The following is a 20,628-nucleotide window of genomic DNA, read 5'->3' as shown; positions in this document are numbered from 1 at the left end:
CAGGTAACTGTCTTTAGGATGCCATCAGTGAAATTAGTAAAATCTTACAGGTTTTCAGTCCTTTTATCTGTATCATTGTCACTCTCTTAAGATCTGTGTCCATCGATAGTTTATTCCTGAGCTAAAGAAAATTGACTGAGCCTATTAATTTGATAAGCATTCCAATTTATAACTTTATTAAATAATATTTCTCAGTATCCCTGTTGATTTTGGTTACATTCAGTAGCCAAAATAAATAGGAATACAGGGGTAAATTTGCTAGCCTTTTAAACAGTTGTATCATATGTTTTTATCAATTATTTTGTGCATTTATTCTTTTATTCAAACGGACAATTAATGAATATCAGTCATATTTTAAGCATTGTGTACTTTCTCGGAATATACCTGTGTGTAGTACAAACACAATCCTTTTCTTGTAATTTGAGAAGCAGAAAAGATGCCTGCTATTACACTGTGAGTTTTACAAAGAAAAGTATAAGGTTTTCTGAGTCTTTAAAACAAATAGCCTAATCTAGTCCTGGAGCTAAAGAAAGAATTCTCTGAAGAAATGTTGGAATTTACACTTGATGAAATGGGACTTAGCAGATGTGGAACAGAGCAAAGAAAATTCCAGTTCAGGGGGAAGAAACCTGTGCTCTTGCATTAACCCATCAGTTTGGATAAACACACTCAGGTATTCATTTACCTGGGCTGGCTTGGAAATCAAGGGGAAGAAAAGATATAGCATAAAAGAAAAGACATGCGCAGTATTCTAAGAGAGAGTAGTTTAATGAAAATCAAAACAAATGTATACCTCCCCACTTTTAAAAATGGTACAAAGTTTCATAGAAAAAGATAAAGAATATCAAGTAGTCTGTAGGTTAGCATTCTCAGAAGTTGGTGTTTCTAATACCTTTAGTCATGTTACTGACCTATCTCTGATTCTGTGAGTGCAAAGCAAAGCAAAGCAAAGCAAAGTTGTAAGAGGGTAAGGGAAAGAACCAGAGAGGCTACAGATGAGAAAAGTTTTGGCCACATTAACAAAGCTTACCATGCCACATTCATAATCTAGAAACACCTGCATCTGGCCTAGAGGCCTTTCTGTATACTGAGGTAATAGTGGGGAAGAGGTCTTGAGATGACACCAGTAGCCTTCTTGACACAAAAAAGTAGAAAAATTTTCTTGGAGTTAACCAGCATGTCATTTCTCATTGTCCAAGAATCACTGCAAAATCCAATAGCCCAATTCCAACACTGCCCAATATCCACCTCCCAGTAATATCTTCCAAAAGTGAATGGCAGGGCTCGCCATGAAGAAAACACTTAGATTTTGTTGGAGTTGGGGCAATGTTGAGATCATCAGAACCAAAGAGTAGCTGTCTCAGAACTTCAAACAAGGGGAATGTACCAAGTGGTTCTTTTATTATCCCAGGAAATACGCACTGCAGGAACAAGAAAACAGTCACATGAAAACATAGTGTTATAAACTTCTAATGGATGTAGGCTTTACATAGTGTCTATGTATGCCAGGTTATCCCTGGAAATATGGGTCAGGACAGCAGGCACATAAAATAAGAAATATGTCCTTAGATTTAACCATTGTGCTATTCTTCCTTATCGAGGAGTCCTTACAGACTCCCAGAGCCCAGTCCCGAGAGTTGTCCACATCCAGCTCCCAGTAGTGTTTGCCAGAGGAGAAGACCCAGGCTCCCCATGCAGCAAAATAGTCAAATCTGTGAGAATGCAAAGATTCAGGTCTAAACATCAAACTTCTCACATCCTCAAACAGCCTGATATTGTAATTGGTTACTTCCCAAGTGAAGGAAATTTCCACTGTAGAAAAAAGAGAATGTTCCAGTGAAAAGCAGTTTATAAATTCTTATGTTCAGATAAGAAAGAGATTCTCACTAGAAAACACAGGTCAAGATTAGAAACAAACTTCTGTTTGGAAAAAATGTTGGAATCAAAGGGTGTTAGGATATCTGCACAAGTAAATGGCTAAACTTCAATGATCACAATTTCTATAAATTCAAAAAGTATAAAGGGGAGGAAGGTCATGTCTCTGTCTAGTTAGCGACCCTTCATAACAACTGAAAAACTGGAAGCTCTTGCCCTGCAGCCAAGTCCACAGCAATAAAATTAACCTTCATTGTCTCTTCTCTGTCAGGCCAGAGCAGGAGGCTTGGGACAGGAGATGAGGTGGGGAGCCATCCTTAGACCCAAATAAAAACGCACATGTACCCTAAAATCTAAAGTATAATCATAAAAAAAGTTATCACTTTGCCAGAAATATTATAATCTGCCACTTAAACTAGTCAATTCATACTTAAAGAGAAAATCTGAATCTGCCTTCTGAAAAGTGCAGCTTCCTTGCAAGAATTATCTGACTTTCGTGCCAGATTCAGGCACAGACATCTTTTATCTGCTGGATTTATCATGATCTATCCTGGAGTTCTATCTAAGGCCTCATCAACGAACAAATCACGTTCCTACTGTTCACAGATTCTCAGTTTTTGCATTGTTATATAAGTTACTCGTGTATGCTTTAGTTGATTAAAATGCACATGATTAAAATTATAAATGCTATGAAATTTCACCTGAAATGTATTCAAAAAAACACTGTCACTCAAATCAGTCATTAACTGCACGGAATTTGAAATTGAAATGTCCTGAAATAATTGAGTTCTGTATACTTCATGTAATAATTGTATACATGAAATTGTATCACGGTTGAACCATACATGAATGGTTCTACATCTTAAAGAGCCCTTCTGCATGTTTTGCTTTTCTAAGAAATTTGTTATATGGCTGATTCCACCATCTTTTATTGAGTTTTGTCTGTTTGATGATAGTGAAACTATAAATATAAATACCTATTCACAGACTAATTTCTTCTAGATGAAAGATCATTACACTGGGAAAGCTGCCCATAGAAAACCAGAATTGAAGGCATTGCATGTGGATCCCACCAAGAGGGTGACACTAACCTAGAAAGTGGTTGGACCTATCCACCAGTCCAGTGATGCGCCCTGTAGTGAGCTCTGGAGTCACAGGCTGTGGCATGTGCTGCAGCACGGACTCACTCCTGCAAAGGAAGTAGGTTGAGTTGGTTAAGTTTCTGACGTCTGTGTTTAAGAAATAGATTCCAACAGAAAATGCTTCATTCAAACTCACTTCTGATATTGTAATGTACTTCCACAATCCTAGGATGGGTTTGTGGCTCTTTTTTTTTTTTATTTTCATCTAATTTGTTTTAAAATTTATTCTCTACTCACAAGAAGCATAAATAAAGGTTTCACTCTTATATAAAGACCTGACAATACATACAATGGTCCTCTGCTGATTTGGAAGCAAAGACAGTTTTCTACGACACTCTGTTCTTTATAACGTATAACTGTTGTGGGAAAAAAGAAAATCCATTTCTTAGTGTAATTATTTTTCTTATTTGAGGTTTCTTTTCCATGATGACCCAACCACAAGTTTGGGAACTTTGCTTCTGAGGCCCATTCTCTGATGAGAAAGTTCAGTCCCAACTGGGGAAAGTACCTGAGTCCCAGCCTTTTCAGCCTAACATTATACTTAATATCTGGAGTGAGAAATCAGGCTGAGCGCGGTGGTGCACACCTGCAATCCCAGCCACTCGGGGGGCTGAGGCAGGAGAATCGCCTGAACCCGGGTGGGAGAGACTGCGGTGAACAGAGATCACGGATCACTCCAGCCTGGGCAACAGAGAGAGACCCCGCCCCCCCCAAAAAATAAATAAATAAATAAAAATCTAACATCCAAGTATCCACCTTGGGTTGCAGGAAGAGTTAATCTTATACGTTTACAAAAAAATGTAACTATATAATGTGAAACACCATAAAGTCAGATGGCACTGCATGAGGCATTTTTGCTTCTTTTTCTCAAGGAAAAGAGTTACATGGAAAATTCTCTCATCCTCCCCACTCTGCCCCCAACTCCTCTATGTCCAAAGTTTTTTTATTTTTTATTTTTCTGAGAGGGAGTCTCACTCTGTCGCCCAGGCTGGAGTGCAGTGGTGCAATCTCGGTTCACTGCAACCTCTGCCCCCCGGGTTCAAGCAATTCTCCTGCCTCAGCCTCCCGAGTAGCCAGGATTACAGGCATGCACCACCATGCCCGGCTAATTTTCTATTTTTAGTAGAAATGGGGTTTCTCCATGTTGGTCAGGCTGGTCTCAAACTCCCAACCTCAGGTGATTCGCCTGCCTTGGCCTCCCAAAGTGCTGGGACTACAGGCGTGAACCACAGCACCCGGCCTAGGTTTTTGTTTAAAATTGGGCCTTTGTTCCTATTCAGTATATCTATGTCACAGGATGAGCCGGGATTTAAATATACAAATATAAATTTTTAGTATCTTTCACGTCAGATTAGAAAACATATTTGGAATTTACTGCTGCAGTCTCAACTGTGCTTACCATGGTAGTGGCTGAAACTGGAAGACATTTTTTTTAAACCCTGAAGTCATCCATACTTGCTACTTCTTTAGTCTTCTTGCTTGGAATGAAAAGTATTCACAAATACCACCACCTAAGCATCTGTTTCAAATGAAACTCAGCCTTCAGCTTGCAAAATGATGTCTCTATAATTAAGCAAACAACAGAAGACCCATGTGAGTTGCTTCTTTCTTCCTGGAGATGTTAGCAGGATAACCAGAATCCTAGGAGCTCCTCTGTGTTGAATTTGAGAGGCAGAACAAAAAGAAAAGTGGACTTTTCCATTCCAAATCATGGAGGTAATGTGTAGAGAAGTGACAGCCACATTTCAAGAATAGGGAAAGTAACTGGGTAAAAGAAGCAGGACTACCCGCTCTAGGAGACAACATAGAGACACTTGCCAAGTCCTGAGTTCAGAATTTTGTTTTTGAGGTGAATATAAAAGCACCTAAAGGTCAAGGAAAATTTTCTTCCTGTGATAAGGAACACAAAGCCTGTTTGGTGGTCTCTTCGCACAGACGCACGTGACACTTTGCTTTAGTATAGATGACCACTCCCCTCTGTAAGGTAAGGAGGAAGAATGTTCGGTTAGTTCCTTTCCTCTGGCCGATCTCTTTTTTTTCTTCTCCTCGCACGGTCCAACAGATGCACTCGGCTTCCCGGGGGCTGCCCGCCCCCGGCCCAGAGGCCAGTTTACAGCGGCACGCCTTACTCCGCCATCTTCGCAGCTTCGGGTCTGTGGCTCTTAGGGAATATTTCTAACTCTTCACTCCGTTTCTAACCTACTGCCACTGAAAGATAAATGCCTCTCTCCCTATCTGCCACCAAATAGTTGATCTCTAATTATGATTCTGAATCCTAAAAAGAGGCAATTGTATTCTAGCAACTTCTGCATTGAACTCTTCAAAACATAACCCCCTGAGTCACTTGGAAAAGTAAGAAAAGGTTAATGTCTGGTAGAAGGCATAGGTAACATTCAACATACAACACAAACACATGAGTACACACACAATCACACTGACACATTATGGTGTTAGTAAATTATGTTTTCACTTCGTTGGAAGCAGCTTGATGTTTTTCATAGCATGCCTTGTGCTCCAGCTTGCATTGATGGCCAGTAACATACCTTGCCACCGTGTCTCCCAAATCCTGTAGAGAGAGAGAGAGAGAGAGGAAAAATGACTTCTTTAGAAAGTTGTTATTCTTGTTGGGTGAGGTGGCTCACACCTGTAATCCCAGCACTTTGGGAGGCCAAGGTGGGTGGATCACCTGAGGTCAGGAGTTCCAGACTAGCCTGGACAACATGGCAAAAACCCATCTCTACTAAAACTCTACTAAAACTACAAAAAAATTAGCTGTGTGTGGTGGTGCATACCTTTATTCCCAGATACTAGGGAGGCTGAGGTAGGAGAATTGCTTCAACCAGGGAGATACAAGTTGCAGTGAGCTGAGATTGGGCCACTGGACTTCTGCCTGGATGACAGAAGAAGACTCCGTCTCAAAACAAACAAACAAACAAACAAAGTTGCTATTCTACCAATCTGCTCTTTAGGTTTTGAAAACTTTAGAATTACCAAATACTATCACTGCAACAGTTTTAAAATGTATTCTCATCTCTAACACTTACACCTGTAAGACCTATTGACATAATCTATTTGTGATAAATTCAGGACCCTAAATTTGGGTGAGAGAGAAAGGTGTGAGTAGTGACTGTGCATTGCGGCAGCTGTCTACAACGTGGTCTTTTTCATGCCTAGTCCCCAAAGGGTAATGTGGCTCAAATCAAGAGCATTTCAAACCTAGGACTTCCCAAAAGGAGGAAGAAGGAAATGTTAGTTTTTCCCTAATTTCTGTGTTTTATCCAATGGAAACAAAAATAGAATTTTCACATGAATTTTTTTCTTCCAGGGTTTGAATGAAATGTGCTGGAGGAGGAAGCTTGTGGTAGAAAATGTTCTATGGAATCTAGTTGCACAATTCCATAAAGATTTCTCTCCATGATTAGGTTAGGAGTTATAGTTTATCTCTATAGCCTGTGGGAATGACTCTCACCATCAATGCAGGAGATGAAGAAATAATATCTTTGATACCCAATGGAAGGCAAAGATGTAAAGGTCAGCTAATACAGTGTCTCAAGGGACACCCTCAGTTCTCACCTGGAGCAGCTCCACATCTGGTTTATGATACATGTCTTAGTCCCTGATACATGTCTTTCAAGTGTTTACCCTTTTGATCCATGTTGATCCAACTTCTGTGGAGTTGCTGAAAAATCTCTTGGTATTCCTTGTTCAGTCTCTCTAAATGTTGTTTTTCTTCTTTCTGGAAAACTGGATGCAGCTTCCTATACTCATTCCTGATCATCTGTGCCCGTAAAACCACATCACTCTGTAGGGACATGGATTTTGTAGGCTAAATACTCACGTCTACTTCCACGTGACAGAACCCACAAATTCATCCTCCTCTTTCCTTCTTTTATTTTCCATCCTTTACAAACAGGATGATGAGTTAAGCAAGACCTTCCTTCAAAATTTATGTAATTCATCAATTCCCGAACACCTGCAAAAAAGCCCTTTAGATTTAAATGTTTAAATATATGTCCTCTTAAATCTGAGATACCATTAGAAAACAACTAAAATTTATGATTGATTGTTAAATTGTCATCAATAATATATATAATCTTTGTTCCTCAATTAGTTTGTAGTCTCAAACATTTGTACTTCACAGCCTAAACAATCACTCTAAGTAGGGACGTTGTTAGTATATTATAATGAGGATCAGAAGCCACCACACAAAAAGGATCTTAGTAAAAAATTTAACCCCCATCTCTCAAACCGACTACCTCTTTTCTGTCTCCTATCTTTCTTCCCTCAAAAGCCACAGGCTCTGTATTGCCCTGCCATTCTAAGAACATGAATCTCCATTCCATTGTGTTTCTCCTCTCAATATTGACATATTTATTCTCTCACTCCCCCAGTCATTTGTTATCCCTTCTCCTCAGCTTTTCATGGTGTTACATTTTCTCCTACTTGAGCTGGCATCATCTGCGTCCTTTGCTATCAGATTTCACCGGCACAGGCACATTTCTTAAATTATTGTTTCCACCTGCATTTTTGCCCCTGGACAACATCATATTCACCATTAAATGCCTTTATTTCTCAATTATATACTATTTAATCAATATTACATAATTCATTTATACAGAAATCTCTGCCTGAAATACTTATTAATTTTAAGCACACACTTGTCCTTCAGAATTTAGATTTATTTTTTACTTATCTGAAAAGCATTTACAGAAAACCTGAACAATCATTATATTGAACAGTCTGGTTGTTTTCCAGCCTATGAATAAACACATGACAAAATCTGGCATATGAGAATTTCAACTCAAGTTGCTAATATAAATGTTGTCAGCATGCCTGTCTCAAGCTGGTCGTGAGGACCCACGGTCTCATACTTACCCTCCAGAGGAAGGCTGTTCTTCTCTCCTCATTTAGATTTCTCTGATTTTCTTGAATCGTTTTCCACAAAATCCTCATTTGCTTTAAGAGCTTCTCCTGCAAAAGAATTACGAGGTTGAACAACAGAAAGTCAAACACCATAGATTCCACACTCTGAGTGGTATAAGCAGGCGAGGGATATAATATATAAATACATTAGACAGGGGAAAAAAACACAATTTTTTTTTATGATGCTCTCTTGTGCATTTCTTTTTTATTTATTTATTTATTATTATTATACTTTAGGTTTTAGGGTACATGTGTGCAATGTGCAGGTTAGTTACGTATGTATACATGTGCCATGCTGGTGCACTGCACCCACTAACTCGTCATCTAGCATTAGGTATATCTCCCAATGCTATCCCTCCCCCCTCCCCCCACCCCACAACAGTCCCCAGAGTGTGATGTTCCCCTTCCTGTGTCCATGTGTTCTCATTGTTCAATTCCCACTTATGAGTGAGAATATGCGGTGTTTGGTTTTTTGTTCTTGCGATAGTTTGCTGAGAATGATGATTTCCAATTTCATCCATGTCCCTACAAAGGACGTGAACTCATCATTTTTTATGGCTGCGTAGTATTCCATGGTGTATATCATGCTGCTATAAAGACACATGCACACATATGTGTATTGCGGCATTATTCACAATAGCAAAGACTTGGAACCAACCCAAATGTCCAACAATGATAGACTGGATTAAGAAACACAAATTTTTGACTGCTCATCCTCAATTGATATTTTTCAGTTTGAGGTTTCAGAATGTAGAACAGTTTAGGGAACTGAAGAGTGAAGATTTCCTATAATCTGGCTAATGTTCAGTGAAACATCCTGCTTCAGAACCCACTATGCTAGCCCCCAGATTTTGTAGTGTGCTATTCCCGTACTCGTTTGTCCAGTAATATTAAATATATTTCCAAAATACGTTTCTTTGCACTTGTAGTTTTGGTGGCTTTTCAATGCCTTTAGCATTGAACAGTGGAGTCAATAATAATGACATTTAGTTAATCACCCTCTGTTTCGGTCCAAGCTCCAGGAAGGAAGGTAGAGTTGCATATTTTATTCAAAATTTCATCATTGGTACCTAGAACAGCAGCTGGCACTCAGTAAAGAATGGAGTAATCACCATGATGATTCTCATTGTCCTTTTAATCTCTTTATCACTGCCTCCCTCCAGCTTTCAGGTGATCGCAGAGCTATCTCTTACCCATTGTTCCCCAGCTGCCTCTTCAATGGGATACTGTTTGTGAGCCCCGTGCTCCTGAGAGTTAGAGCACAGCAAACAGAGCAGACTCTTGTCCATGTCACAGAACATCTTCTTTGTTTCCCTGTGGTCCCACATATTTGTTTCTCAGAGCTCAGGAATTGCCAGAGACTGACTTTTCTCGAGATGGTCACTAAATTCTTTAGAAGAATATTGGTTTTGAAGTCCTTGTTCTGTGATGGTTCCCTGCATTCAGGGCAGTTGGTAGGACTTCGGGCTTCTTCCCAGGAAAGGCAGAGACAGGGCCTACAGAAGCTGTGCCCACAGCAGATGGTGACAGGGTCTACCAGGTAGTTCAGGCAGATGACACAGGTGAGTTCCTTCTGGAAAGCAGGAGTCTGAGAAGTGCTTTCCACTTCTCAGAAGTCAGAAGTGAGAAGTCTGAGTCCATTTTCCTAAGGAAAGAACACCACAAGAATTTAATCTTCTACCTTGGAGAGACAAAGATCCGATCAAAGTTTGAATCAGGTTGTGATTGAATAATCGTTTTTTTCTAGAGAAGAATAGGTTTTAATTTGCAATGACAGAGATAGGAAAAATAGAAAACCAAGGCACTAAGAGATGTCGACCTCTGTAGGAAAATGTGACTGTTCTCCAATCAACACATGGACAGCTTTCCAAACTCTATTTTCTTGCATAGAAGAATGTCGGATTTTTGGAGGGTTTAGTGTCCACCAAATTGCTTGGGCTTCAAGGGTTTCATCAACCTGTAAACTCAAGGGTTGAGTCTTGAATGGTCTGAAAATCAGTAACACTCTTAATTACCAGTGATTGGTTTAGAGAAGGCAAGCTAACTAAGCTCTTCTACTCTCACTTTTTTATTTAACTGTAACAACCATCCATCCTGACTTTTCCAGAAGGACCCTGCTTGAAAATGTTATAGCAGAACTCATACTTAGACCCAAATCAGAAAAAACTAGCCTTACTCTCCAAGGTAAAACAGACAAATCGAGGTAAAGGCACTCCAAGGTAAAACAAACAATCGTTGTTTTTCTAGGCTGCTATGTTAATTCAATCAATAAAAACTTTCTGGCATGTTTACTATTCCTGGACTGTCTGTTAATTTGGGGATATACTGGTTAATATTACAACATCCTTAAAAGACAGGTAATTAAAATTACAAAAAGATTGATAAACTGTAGGGGATTACACAAAGGATAGAAATATTTTCTAAGCTCTTTGGAAGCATTAACATTACTCTTTCACACAGTCAGAAAAATAGTATTATGCAATAATAATAGGCACTATACAATAAGTCAGAGTTTCAAATGTATGATTTGAAAAAAAAAAAAAAAGAAGAAAGAAAACCTAGGCCAGGCAAGGTGGCTCAAGCCTGTAATGCCAGTGTTTTGGGAGGCCAAGTCAGGCAGGGTTTTTTGAGCTCAGGAGTTCTAGACTGGCGACATGGCAAAATGTCTAGGTCGGCTTATCTCTATTAATATATATGTATGTATAATAGCCGAACATCATGGCCCATGCCTGTAGTCCCAGCTACTTTGGGAGATGAGGCTGAAGGATTGCTTGAAGTGGGAAGCAGAGGCAATAGTGAGTCTTATTTCCACCGCTACACTCCAGCCTGGGTGGCCCTGTCTAAAGCAAACAAAAAAACAAAGAAATGAAAAACCTAAATCCTGGTTTCTACACTGTATAAATATATGATCCCTCTATTTCTGATATTTCTGCATGATTGCCAGTGAGATTTTTCTGCAGAAATACTCATTTTTTGCTTTCTTTGACAGACTGAGGTCTGTGAAGAGACTTTTACCATTTTTTAGAAAAAAATGCCCAAATCATTCAAGGCACTCTCTACCTATATATAGCCATACATTGTAACATAGGCACATTACCACTAGTACAGTAGAATGTAACATATTTATACACATAAATTACAATACCCTTAAGCCATTTATAGAATCTACAGAGATTAAAAAATTACTAGATATTTGAAAACTATTGCAAAATGCTTACAATATATACAAATAACTAAGAAATACGTTAAGTAAAAAATTAATCATAACCTTAATTTGAGGAGCATGTAGCAAAACAGATGACAGAAATGTTAATTTGCAAATAGGTTAAGTAAATGGACCTTGTAAACCTATGGATTAAGTTTAGAATAATTTTAAAAAAGAAATGGAGCTGTTTTTAAAACTCAGGAAATGAGATCATTTCATCTCAAAAAAATCCAAGTTTGCAGATAAATTAAAGCCCCCAAATTGTGTTTGTTTTGGTTTGTAACCTAATAGTAGCTCCTACTCTGGAAATTGTGTACTTACCTCAGAAAAATATCTATGTTCTCACCAAAGCCTGCCGTCAAATAAGATGAATTCAGTTCAGGGATGAGAGCCTCACGGTGCAGTGCTGGTAGCTTTTGGAAGTCTCCAAGGCCAGTTGCAAAGCCACTCTGTGGGTTCTGGAGAAGAATGAGCTTGGCTCTTGAAGTGTCCTTATATAAATCTCTGAAGACCAGCCCCTTTCTTTCAATTGACTGCATTTCAGGGGGCATAGGGGGGTGTTAACATAGATGATGATTAAGTCTTTTCAAAACAGAAGTTTTTTTTTTGGAGGGAGTCTTGCTCTATTGACTTGCCTAGGCTGGAGTGTAGTGAGATGATCTCGTCTCACTGCAACCTCTGCCTCCCAGGTTCAAGCAATTCTCCGGCCTCAGCCTCCCAAGTAGCTGGGATTACAGGTGCCCACTGCCATGGCTGGCTAATTTTTTTTTTTTTTTTTTGCGTTTTTAGTAGAGTGTTTAGTAAAGTGCTGGGATTACAGGCATGAGCCATCGTGCCCAGGTGATTCATTTTTATTGTAATGTAAGAATTTAATCTAAGAACACTGTTGGCCTCCACTCCAGAAGGGACATTTCTCCTGCTCCTCATGCTCCAGATGAAGCCTTCCAAGGGCCTCTCAGCAACCACAGGATGTAGGATTCCCTCCTATATTACCTGGCATTGCTCATCCCAGCTCAAGGGGTAAAGGAGGGAAAGCCTAGAAAGCTCCATCTCAGGGACCTCCCTGGGCCAAGGTAGTGTAGGTCATGTTGCTCTCAGGTAAATTGAAATGTATTTCTAGTTGACAAAGTAATGATGGCAGGGCTTCATCTGAATGCATTTATTCTACCACTCATGGAGAGGAGTGTCATGCCATGTTAGACACATGAGAACATTCTCTGCCTAGTTACCAGAGGCTCCAGATCATCATGCAGTTATGGAAAACCATGCTGCAGATTGTGGAGAAGCAGCTCAGACCTCGTGCAGACAAGAATTCTTCAAGAACCACCTTGGCTATGCAAAGACTCTCAGGCCCAGCAACAGTCTGAGCTGGATGAGAGATAGAGCAAAGCTCCCAGGAGCAGCAGAAGCTGTAAGGGAGGGAAAAGGGAAGGAAGAAACCCTAGATTTCAGGATATCCCCGTTATATCTGTGAGAATCTCAGCACCCACAAGGCCACCGTTCCTTTATCCGACTCGTCTTGGATCCAGGAGTTTTCCTGGGTTAAGCCATCAGGGATAGGACAGGAGATGCCATTTGGCTCTAGGAGCAGAGGAGAGAAACTCAGCAGGAAGAGTGTCTCTATGGGAGGAAAATTCAGGTGAGCACGTTTGTAGGGTCACATGGCTGGATATGGGTAGAGTCTAGCATACATGTTTAGAAGCCACAGTTCCCCCAGATCTTCTGATTCTAACAAGTACACAGAGCCAATCAAATGAAGGAGGGGCAGGTCAAGGGAATTCAGGGACAAGGGGAATGAAGGATGATTAGTTGCAGGAGGATGCTGTTGAGGTCAATAGGCAGACATTCTCCTCTCCTCTTATACTGAGAAACAAGTAATGAAGCTTAAAACTGTTGCTTGTGCTCTGTGCCAAAGGCAGCAGAGCACTTGTCTCTGGTTTCCATATACACTTGACATATTTACTTTTAGTATTCCCAGTAAGGTTTTCCTTCATTTCACACGGAATAACACTCACCTACCATGCTTAAATTGCCATACATACTATGAGACTTTACTGATCATAAATAAGTTACTCTCAACCTTGAGGTCTGGCTTCAATTTTCTGTATTCTCATTCCTTCTCCTTTATATCAGAAGCTTCATAATAGACAATGGGGGCAAATATGGTGTGGAGAAATAATCAGTTTAGATTGAGATATTTTTAATGTAGTTATCTCTTCCTAAAAAGCTAGGAAAAAGATGAAATACATGAAATATCCATCTGCCTTAGTTTCTAGCCTCCTTTAGGTATCTGTCCAAATATATTCTATACTATGTCTTTTCTGAGCATGATATTATAAATTCAATTTTGGGCTGGGCACGGTGGCTCACGCCTGTATTCCCAGCACTTTGGAAGGCCGAGTCGGGTGGATCATGAAGTCAGGAGATGGAGACCATCCTGGCTAACACGGTGAAACCCTGTCCCTACTAATAATACAAAAAAAATTAGTCTGGCGTGGTGGCGGCTGCCTGTAGTCCTAGCTACTCAGAAGGCTGAGGCAGGAGAATGGCGTGAACCCAGGAGGTGGAGCTTGCAGTGAGCTGAGATCGCGCCACTGCACTCTAGCCTGGGAGACAGAGCGAGACTCTGTCTCAAAAACAAAAACAAAACAAAACAAAACAAAAATCAATTTTGTCTATGATACTTTCTTCATTTTCCTTTCCTGCTGTATTTTTCTCTAAAGCACTTATCACAATGCGTCACTCTATCAATTTTTTTTTTTTTTCAAAACAGGTTCTTGCTCTGTCATCCAGGCTTAAGCTTGGTGCAATTCCAGCTCACTGCAGCGTTGACTTCCCAGATTCAAGCAATCCTCTCCTCTAAGCCAGTGTCTGAGAATACAGGAACATGCCACAACCCCACCTAATTTTGTTTATCTTTTCTTAGAGATGGGCTCTCACTTTGTTCCTGAGGCTGGTCTTGAACTGCTAAGCACAAGTGATCCTCCTGATTCAGAATCCTGAAGTGCTGGTATTACAGGCCAGAGCCACTGTGCCAGCTTCACTTTTTCAATGTTGTATTTTGACTCGTTGACTTGTGTTTCTCACCCTGCAACCTCATTCGCTCTTTAGGTGCAAGAAAATCTGTCGCATTTGTTCATGTCTGCATTGGCTGAGAATGCTTATTAAGACACAGTAGCCACTTGATATTTTGAAGAAAAAAGTATTGTAACTTATATCTTAAAGGATATCACCTTTAAAGAATCAAGAGGACTTATAATATAAATAATTAAGCTGATGATATCTCTCTCTTTCACACAGAGCCAATTTCTTTCTTAGTGCTTGGGAGTGTCTTTAATATTATTTGTTTTTACTTTTCCATCAGGAAATCTTTACTTCTTTCAGAATGTATATGTAATTTCATTTCATCTCTTCTCTTCATAGGATTCATTTTATGTTTGAATCAGTAAATGATCAATACAGATTCTTCAGCCATGCATCTAGGCCCCATCTTGAACTACCCTATGCTACCTTTTCTGCTACATCTCTAAGCACTGCCTCTCTCATCATATATGTGTTAATCACATATGTGAACTATGTGGAAATCCAATAGTACAATGGTTTATCTAGTATATAGTTTCCAGCTTTCCCCGCCCCAATTTACCTGCCTGAAATTCCAAGAAATTTTCTATTAATTTTTTTATGTAATGTAGTTTAATTTTATTTAGAAAATTAGAGAATATAGTTTTAAAGCTTTTGACCTATATATACTGCTGACCCTTGAATAACAATGGTTGGAGCTATGTGAGTCACTTATAATTGGAGTTTCTTCCGCTTCTGCTACCCCTGAGACAGCAAGAACAACCTCTCCTCTTTCTCCTCCTTCTCTGATTACTCAACATGAAAATGATGAGGATGAAAACCCTTATAATGATCCACTTCCAGTAATTAGATTTAGTATTCCATTAATGAATATTAAATATATTTTTCTTTTGATTTTCTTAATCACATTTTCTTTCCTTTAGATAACTTTAGTGTAAAAATACAGTATACATATAACATATAAAATATGCGTTAATCAACCGTGAATATTATCATTAAGGCCTCTCGTCAACAGTAGGCTATTGATAGCTAAGTTTTGAGGAAGTCAAATGTTATACGCTGATTTCTGACTACATGGGATCTCAGCACCCCAACCACCATGGTGTTCAAGGGTCAACTCTAAGTTTATTAAATATCATTCAAATAATCTGAGAATCTCTTTGTGAACAAAGACTTTATCTTTCTGTGAAACCCTGTTTATCTCATGCAGTAATTATTGCATTTCATAGTGATAGTGTATTTTATCATGCTTATTGGTATTTTATATCATTTCCCAGGAAACAAAATTTTTTTAGCGGAATATTTTGATATTAGCAAGAAATCCTAATAAAAAGTTTGTTCCCATGTTGAAATGATTAGATGGAACCCTTTTGCTATTGTTCTGCTGCTCACAGTAGCATAACAATTGACACCTTGGTTGCGCCCATTGCTCTGTCTGGTACACTGAAGCATATGCTCTCCATGGATTTCTGTTAATATTGTGAATTATATTAATCTTTTTGAAAGTAATAGCTATACATTGCTAAAGTGTCCAAGAACTGTCACAAAGTTCTATATTTTGTCACAGTATTTTCATTTCTTGAATTATTTCTTAAGAAAAAGTCTCAAATTTGGAAAAGAAAGACTGCTTTGAAAAAGACTTGAGTTCTAAAATGATAATAGCAAGTACTTCAAAATAACCTCTTGCCTAAGAGAAGAGAAATTACTAAAGAAGTTGATATTCCCCAATGACAACACCTTATAATCATTAGAATCGATGATTAGAGTCAGGTGCGGTCACTCATGCCTGTAATTCCAGCAATTTGGGTGGGTGAGGCAAAACTCCTGAGGTCAGGAGTTTGAAACCAGTCTGGCTAACATGGTGAAATCCCATTTCTACTAAAAAACAAAAAAAAACCAGACAAACACACAAACAAACAAAAACTAGCCAGGCGTTGTGGCAGGCACCTGTAATCCCAGCTACTCAGGAGACTGAGGCAGGAGAATCGCTTGAGCCCAGGAGGTGGCCAGGCTGGACAACAGAGCAAGATTCGGTCTCAAAAAAAAAAAAAAGATTATTAGAGATACAATATAAGAAGACATTTACAGCAAAATATGAAGTAAGCAGAAAGAATATAAAGTTGTAAATATAATTTGATTAATTTTATTCAACAAATATAGGAAAATCTTAAAGGGAGTTTATCAGTTAGTATAAGCATTGCATTATCTTCAGAGGAATATTGGGAGAATTGTTTCCTTATTGTTAACAATTCTTTCCAATTTTTTTTATGTGGGTAAAAAGTCAACAATGAGAATGAAAATGTAAGCAGATTCCATGAAGCTGATTTTCTATCTTTAAAAGAAAAATGATGTTTTCTCTCCCTGACAAAATGCCTCATCATTTGAATTATGGTTTGTTAAGGACACACAGCTTTTTCTTCCTTGAATATTTCTATATTTGTTTCATTTTCTCCAAATGATAGTAAAGATCCAGTCCGGGCGGCTGGGCAGAGGCGCTCCTCACTTCCCAGACGGGGTGGCTTGGCCTAGGCGCTCCTCACATCCCAGAAGGGGCGGCCGGGCAGAGAAGCTCCTCACATCCCAGAGGATGGGCGGCCAGGCAGAGAGGCTCCTCAATTCCTAGATGGGATGGCGGTCGGGCAGAGGCTGTAATCTTAGCACTTTGGGAGGCCAAGGCAGGCGGCTGGGAGGTGGAGGTTGTAGCCAGCTGAGATAACGTCACTGCACTCCAGCCTGGGCCACATTGAGCATGGAGTGAGCGAGACTCCGTCTGCAATACCAGCACCTCGGGAGGCCAAGGCGGGCAGATCACTTGAGGCCAGGAGCTGGAGACCAGCCCGGTCAACACGGCGAAACCCCGTCTCCACCAAAAATACAAAAACCAGTCAGGCGCGCGCCTGCAATCCCAGGCACCCGGCAGGCCGAGGCAGGAGTATCACAGGAGCCCGAGGCAGGGAGGTTGCAGCGAGCTGAGATCATCACGGCAGTACAGTCCAGCCTCCGCAACAGAGGGAGACCAAAGAAAGTGGAGGGAGACCTAAGAAAGAAGAGGGAGGGAGGGGGGGAGGGGGAGGGGGAGGAGGAGGGGGAGGGAGAGCCCAGTCTTGTGTCTCTATATGATGTTTACAATTCCTGAAACAACTAAGCAGTGAATTCCACGTAATAATAGTAATTTCTCACTAAGTAAATTAAGTTGAATATTGAATTCCTCAACCAAAACTTTGAAATCTAAGGAAGAGATACGTCTTCATCCTGCTTTTCTTGTATGACTTCTTTCCCCTGTATCAAAGGATACAGGGTGTTAACACAGGATACAGAGAAAGAGAAGTGTGTGAGTGTGTGTGTGTGTGTGTGTGTCTTTGTGCATTTACATGTGTGTAGCCACATCAATTTTTGTATTTGTAGCAATGGATTGTGAATTTGATTCAGAAACCCATAGCATTTTATTGAAATTATGTTTTATTTGATTGTCTCATCTGTTTATGAGAGCTGCTAAAGATAGTCTGTGTTTCATTTACTATACACTATTTCAAAATCAGAGTTCATGGTGCTAAATCCATAAATGTTGAATAGAGCTGATATCCAAATTATGGAGGTTGTAGTTATTCCTATTTCTCCTTTGTCAACAGGGTGCAGTTGAAAGAACAATATAGACCTCCCATTTCATTCTAAAACTATCTAGTGTGAGTTTAGGTAAGTTATTTAACTCCTGATTCTTTATTATCTCATCTATGAAGTGGGGCTACTAGCCTGCCCAACTTGCAGAATTGCTCTGAAGATTAAAAATCATGTATTGTATAAACATTCAAAACAGTAATTGGCTCATAGGAGGTGATCAGCCAGTTCTAAATGCCAACTGTTAGTAAAACTAAATTATAAAAATAAGAGCTAAATGAATGAATATAATAATTAATGCTTTCTTAAGGTAATGACGGTTTCTCGTTAGTTAATTACATTGTGACAGAAGCAGTATATTGAATTCGGTGACTCATTGTTCATCTACTCAGAGCTTGTTGATACACTTTCAATTAGATTGAATCATTCTTATTGCAATAGCAACCCCGTCACTCCTTTTGGAATGTAAGTTCTGTGAAAGCAGGGAGTGTTTGATTCATAGCAGGCATCCAGATATTGTAGAAAGACTGAAATAAGCACCATGTTTTGTGTTCCTAATAGGTTTAGCTTTAAAAATTAGAATACTTTTAGTTATCACTTGGTAAATATTTATAATTTGTCAGGCATCTTACTAAACATTACTAGATTATTTTAATTTAATATTAATATTATTTATGTGAGTAGATTACTAGGAGACCTAAGGGGAAGAAAGTCTTGCCTATATTTGTATACCTGGGTTTATCAGTTAGTTATTATCGATGTAAATAAAAATCACTATCATTTTTCCCATTGGCACATGCAGCTGTTTATGTGCTTTCACAAGCTTTAGCAGAATAGTATTTTATAAGATTTAAAAATATGGCAGCTATGTATTTTATTGTTCTTAATTTGCATATTATAGGAATTTAAAATATATATTTCATACTTGAAGAACACTGATTTGAATTGCACAGGTCTACTTAAGCACAATTCTTCAAAAAAATACGGTCAGCCCTTTCTCTCTGCAGATTTCACATCAGCAAGCAAAGATAGGTAGAAAATACAGTGTTATTCACTGTAATCACAAGTACTTAGGAAGCTGAGAAAGGAGAATTGCTTAAGCCCAGGAGTTTGAGTCTGTGGTGAGGTATGATCAAGCCACTGCACTCCACCCTGGCAAAAGAGCGCAATTCCATGTCTTAAGAAAACATAATAAAATACATTACTGAAGGAAAGAACCCCATGTATATAGAGGGCCGACTTTTTATTTTTAAAGATGGTAAACTTTATTTGGCCAAATTATTTTTTTCCAACTTCTCTTTTTAAATATTAGTATTGCATACAGAAAATGATTTTGTTAAAAATATCAGAAAGTAGGAAGGACATAAATCCAGAAAAAAGGTTTTTAAGTGAGTAAATTTATTTCTATGGAACAAACCTCAACAATTATTTTTCCTTTAGCTTTGATATGTTAGAACTTTTTTCACAGAATGATGCTCATTACATGAGCTTGACTCTGAGAACCTCAGATGTGGCCAATAAAGAACAAATGAAAAATGTAAAGTAAGAAAATTATGAATGTTTTTCCAAAAAACAAAACAAAATAAAGCAAAACTGTTACATTCCATTGGGACTCTTAGCCATGTTTTTCAGAAATATTTTGTTTTCTATTATTGCCTACTTCATTGTCTTAACAATATGAAGACCAGGATGTCAAAGGGCATTAAGCATGTGGTGAGTTATATTATGGCCAGTTAACCCAAGGGAGGTCAGATGTGGCTTCAGACTCCACACAGGCAGCTACCTTTCCTCACTGAGGCAGAGCAAGGTAAGCCAGACAGTCTTTTCAGACTCTGAGAATGCTGTACTCATATTATTCAGAAAATCACTTGAAAAGATGAAATATTAAATAATTTATACTAAAATCTGAATTATTATTCTGATAAATCAATTTGATTTGTTTAGTGGTTTTTTTCACATTCAGCTTGTTAATTCCACAGAAGAGGGGTCCTACGTTTCATGTATACATGTCTTTTCTGCAGGACTTGAGTATGCACAAATTTTGATATCTATCAGTGTCCTGGAACCAGTCCCCAGAGCTGACTGGTTAAGTTCAGTTTTGTTCTGAAATTTTTATTTTGTGTATAGAAATACATTTTCATGAAGTTATAACTATATTCATGTTCTTTCTCATTCCAATATTATTGAGAATTATGAATAGTCAACCAATGTTTCTGTAATGAGCATTTATTGATCCTTAGGGTTACCAGATAGACGTTTTTATAGGTAGGAAAAGAAAAAATGATTCCCTGTTATAATATCACTTTTTCCTTTTTTTTTTGTACTGTGGAAAACTATCATAGTTGATTTCTTGCAAGCCAATAGAAAATTTCAAGATATATGTAGTAAATGATAAATATAATATTCTCTCATACGATGTAATATAATTTTTGCATATCTTTATTTTCAGTATCTTTGTTTCTTATTTTAAAATAATGTTCATTTTAGAAACTGTAAAGATCAAGAAAGCCACGGCAGAAAATAAATATCTGCCTAATTCCTTCAGAAAAATATAAAATCATGGTTATATTCTTGTGTGTGTAATTCTAGCCCCTTTCCTATTTTAAATATATTTTTGTTTACATATACACAAAACCCAGTAAATCTCTCTATATGTAAGGTATATAATAAACACATACTTATTTGTTCTTTTTCATATTTTTAATATTTAGAGGTTTTTTTATTCCTAAATCTTGACTATTGCCAAACATTGAGTATCCCCAGGTTGATCTTATATGTATTGAAAGG

The 20,628-nt window shown here is 38.5% G+C and overlaps 1 pseudogene; it reads right to left on the bottom strand.

Moving 5' to 3' along the window:
* Window positions 1–898: 898 nt before the first annotated feature.
* On the bottom strand, window positions 899–11,696 carry LOC129008720 (tripartite motif-containing protein 43B-like; annotated as a pseudogene).
* Window positions 11,697–20,628: the final 8,932 nt, after the last annotated feature.

The sequence above is a fragment of the Pongo pygmaeus genome, chromosome 9 (assembly GCF_028885625.2).
Source record: "Pongo pygmaeus isolate AG05252 chromosome 9, NHGRI_mPonPyg2-v2.0_pri, whole genome shotgun sequence".
NCBI classification, from domain to species: Eukaryota; Metazoa; Chordata; class Mammalia; order Primates; family Hominidae; genus Pongo; species Pongo pygmaeus.
The sequence above is the reverse complement of the archived record's forward strand: the minus strand, read 5'-3'. Positions and strand labels throughout refer to the sequence as shown.